Raw genomic sequence first — 5,000 nt, 5'->3', positions numbered from 1 at the left:
CCGTCCTGTTGCTTTAATTTCCTGCCTATCTAAAGTTTTTGAATCTATCCTCAACAGGAAGATTCTTAAACATCTATCACTTCAAAACCTTCTATCTGATCGCCAGTATGGGTTCCGTCAAGGCCGCTCTACTGGTGATCTTCTGGCTTTCCTTACTGAGTCTTGGTCATCCTCTTTTACAGATTTTGGTGAAACTTTTGCTGTTGCCTTGGACATATCAAAAGCTTTTGATAGAGTCTGGCACAAAGCTTTCATTTCCAAACTACCTTCCCACGGCTTCTATCCTTCTATCCTTCTCTCTGTAACTTCATCTCAAGTTTCCTTTCTGACCGTTCTATTGCTGCTGTGGTAGACGGTCACTGTTCTTCTCTGGTAAACTCTGGAACTCCCTGCCTGCTTCTGTATTTCCACCTTCCTATGACTTGAATTCCTTCAAGAGGGAGGTTTCAAGACACTTATCCTTCAATATTTGACTACCGCTTTGGACCCTTTTTATGGGACTGGCATTTCAGTGGGCATTTTTTTTTATCGGTTTTTTGTTGCCCTTGGTCAGTGTCCCTCCTACATAAAAAAAATAAATAAATAAAACACATACACACACACATACACATACTTTCTCCGTGTAGAGTACTCAATGCCCGGAACATTTACGTACGAGAGTGATGAGCTCACACACACACACACACACACACACACACACACACACACACACACACACACACACACACACACACACACACACACACACTAATTACGTCAACATCACCTTCCTTCACTTTCACTGTTCTTGACTTAACACTTCACACTCTTGCTCTCTATATCTACTCACTACACACATACACTCAGACAGTTCCCTCACCACTACGCTCATCACACTCACCACTACACTCACCACTGCACTCACTTTTCTATATTTACTATTATACTCATTACAACCCTGCACTCATTCACACTTCCTTACGTAGCCCCATTCATCATTATTCCTTATCTTTCACACTAGCAGAGAGAGAGAGAGAGAGAGAGAGAGAGAGAGAGAGAGAGAGAGAGAGAGAGAGAGAGAGAGAGAGAGAGAGAGACTTTCATGTGCCCTCTAATGTCACCTTTCCCCCTCAATCACCTGTCGCTGCTCTCCTTACCTGCAAGAGGCGATTTCCCAACCAAACAGCCACACCGTTTTCCCTGCAATTGCTGCCTCTCGTCTTTTAGTGGATGCAAATGTGAAACGTTTAGGCAACGCTCCTTTCGAGTTCCTGATGTGGAGGAAACATATTTTTAAGAAAGAGTAGAAATTTCAAGTTTTTTTTTTTTTTCATTTGAGGCAAAAAAAAATAGTGTATTTTGATTTTTTTTTCTTTTGTCAGAGAAAATAAAATACGGTAAAGTAAGATAAATGGGAAATAGATAAAAGGAAAGCTGGGTTTTACTCCCTGAAATATTGTTTTGATGATGACTATCAGTTTTGTGAAAAACGTATGATTCGCCTTGACAATTTCTCGAGGTCTCAGTTTTCTGGAGTCACAGATAAGCTACACTCCTCCAGGTGCAGGGATTTCACCGCCAAAGACAGTTGGAAGTTAACATAAAATCCTTCGTGTTGATATATAAAACTCTGGAACTCTGTCTAATGCTGTATTTCCTAATGTGTATGTCTTAAAACTCTTTCAAGGTGGAGGTTTCAAGACACTTTTCGAATATCCTTTATAGTCAACTCTCTCTTAGGACTGACATCTTCAGTAGGCCTTTTTTTTTTCTTTCTTTTGTTCCCCGTGGGTAGAATTCCTCTTACATAAAAAAATATGGCCCACCTTCATACAGCGGTACATATTATCAAGCATTTCAATCCCTAATGAGTCTCGTCGTGAAGGAAACCTTAGCACTCATTCAGAAACTAGTATGGCTGACCCTTCTTCGGTGAGTGTGTTCGGAGAGGAAGATAACCTGACAATGTATTCTCTACTCTCGGTTTAAACTTCGTGATGGTGCGATTAAGGGCGAGAACCTGCTCCTCTCCTCGTGTTAACTCAGTACAGGAGGGGACAGTGTGCTAGCTCTTGTTGCTTTTATATATCTCAAAGTTAATTTCTTTTATGGAATTTTACACCAGGATAGAGTGAGTACTTGCTTCATACGTGACTTTTCCAATCTTCAGTTCATGTGGCATAAAGTATCTCAGTCAACCCTACAGTTATTTTTTGTAATTTTCACTTGATTTACACATTTATTAAAGTAGTTTTCATTTTACTTACACAGTTATTAATATTTTCATATGATTATCTTTTTTCTACTTCATTCTATTTTCCCTGTAAGACGCTGGTTACGGTATGCTTTTAGTCCTTCCACTCTTTATAGGAGACTTACTTTTAAGCTTCCTATAATGATATTGATTTTATAAAAACAGCAAATGAAAAAAATAATGAAGAAAGAAAAACAGTTTACTTCCACCATTATACATTACGTCACTGTGAGTGTCTTTGAAGTAAATGTGTGTATTCATAACCTGGATACATAAATGCATACCAGGCACTCAACACAACACCAACAGTTACAACATCCACCTCGCAATCAGATGGGGATGCAACACACACACACACACACACACACACACACACACACACACACACACAAAGCAATACGTCACAAACACTACGATGCCAACCACTTATTTCTGGAAGCGGGGCACATAACTGTACGTTAGTCTATGCTGCAACCATTACCCCCTTCCCACCACTGCCACCACCACCACACCCACCACCACCATTACTCTCTACCCAGGCAAAGGGAAAGTCTGCTACGTGTGTATGGAAGCGTAGGGGAGCGGTGATGGCCTTGAGTTAAGCTATCCTTTCCTCTCTCTTGACTCGGCCCCGCATTCTAAATTGCTTTCTCTCTCTAACAACTATTTTCAAGGACCACAGAGATGGTTATTCAAGTTCTAATTCGTGGTTTTCCCTCTAATGATACAGTCTTTATTAAACTACCACTAGAATCATGAAAACACGCTTCAAAGCCGCAATAACTTTCACTACAGCAGAGATGGGACGCCGCAGTGTATGGGATGCGATCGACGAGAGAGGGAAAGGATAAAAATACTAAAGTGACAGTGAGAGTGACTAAGGGAGAATATAATATGAGGTACGGCGGGATAAGGCGGGCGGGGAACGTATGTGCGTATGTATGTAAGTATGTGCTGTCAGATTAATAGTCGGTGGCGGTGCCCAGACGTGAACAAAAAACGGGGTCAGAGGTTCGGTTCACAGGGGCGACCTCGCTATTTATTATTCACACTTAGCTGTCACTCGTCTCATTCATTCATCCCTTTGCCATATATCTTCCTATTGCTCTGTACGTGTCTTCATTCACTGGACAGGTAAAATGAACAAGCCAACACGTCAGCAAGTCAGTTAACACCAAGAGGATTACTTTTAACTTTCTTCTACCCCGTGATTCAATTTTCTCACCCCCCCCGCCTTTGGTAAACCCTGTATCCACCTTTACCTGTGTAACGTGTGTATCCCCCGTCCATCCGCCCTGCTACCTGATACCTGTCCGCCCACCTGTGTTCCCCTCAAGTCATTATCCCTCCCATACGTCACACGACAAGCGCCCATAAGGGAAAGGCTTACCACTCGTCTTCCGTCTGGCCTCCTCCTCCTCCTTATCCTCATCACTTTTTTTCTTTTCTTTTCTTGGCTGTCTTTCATTCTGTTTATCTTTTTTTAGTAGTCCTTCCATCTCTTGTTTTTTTCTTCTTTCTCTTCTTCTTTTACTATTCCCCATCGCTTTATTCTCTCTCTCTCTCTCTCTCTCTCTCTCTCTCTCTCTCTCTCTCTCTCTCTCTCTCTCTCTCTCTCTCTCTCTCTCTCTCTATTTGTCTATCATTATTTTTTTTTTAACTTTTCCTGTTTTATTAATTTTCATTGTTTATGTCGTTACCTCCTTCTCCTCTTCCTCCTCTTCCTCCTCCTTTTGTTTTCTCTTGTTCCTATTCTTGTTAATGTCCTTCTTCTTTCTCCTCCTCCTCTTCCTCTTATTCTTCTTGTCCTTGTTCTTGTTCTTCTTATTTCTCCTCTTCTTGTTCTCCCTCTCCTCCTCCTCCTCCTCTTCCTCTTATTTTTCTTGTCCTTGTTGTTGTTCTTCTTCCTCTTCTTGTTCTCCTCCTCCTCCTCCTCCTCCACCTCCTCCTCCTGACAGCCACCCTCGCCGCTCTCCAGGCACTGTATCGTGCGCATTTTAAATAACTTCATCTGAGGAGCCCCGATGGATGTCCCTACCCTGTCTGCGTCTGTCTCTCTTCCCCCCAGAGAACGACAGAGAGAGAGAGAGAGAGAGAGAGAGAGAGAGAGAGAGAGAGAGAGAGAGAGAGAGAGAGAGAGAGAGAGAGAGAGAGAGAGAGAGAAAGGAGGGACTTCTTATTCATAAACGTATTGGAAAAGAATATAATCTTTCTTTATCTTCTCTTTTCCAGAAGCAAGGAAAATCAATCTCTCTCTGTCTGTCTGTCTGTCTGCCTGTCTCTGTCTGCCTGTCTGTCTGTATGTTTGTTTCTCTGTTTATTCGTCTGTCTGTTTGTATGTCTATCTGCTTGTCTGTCTGTCTGTCTCTATTCTTTCTTTATCTCCTCTTCTCCTCCAAAAATAAAGAAAATTCCCTCTCTCTCTCTCTCTCTCTCTCTCTCTCTCTCTCTCTCTCTCTCTCTCTCTCTCTCTCTCTCTCTCTCTCTCTCACGATGAAGATACCACCAGTCCCACCACCGCGACAAAAAAAAGTAAAAGTACACTGAGGGACATGAGAATCAACAGGGGACGTGTGGGTAAGCATGACTGATCGACTCACTGACTGATTGACTGATCCTAACTTGACTGATGGCCAACTGATGACGAGTCGCGATCCATGATGAAGACTTACGACGATGACTCGCCGGTGGCTATGATGGTGATGGTGCTGGTGGTGGTGGTGGTAATGGTGGTAGTGGTAGTGGTAGTGCTGGTGGTGATGGTGAT

This window comes from Scylla paramamosain, chromosome 6, assembly GCF_035594125.1.
Source record: "Scylla paramamosain isolate STU-SP2022 chromosome 6, ASM3559412v1, whole genome shotgun sequence".
In the NCBI taxonomy this organism is placed as follows: Eukaryota; Metazoa; Arthropoda; class Malacostraca; order Decapoda; family Portunidae; genus Scylla; species Scylla paramamosain.
Note: the sequence above shows the minus strand (reverse complement) of the source record.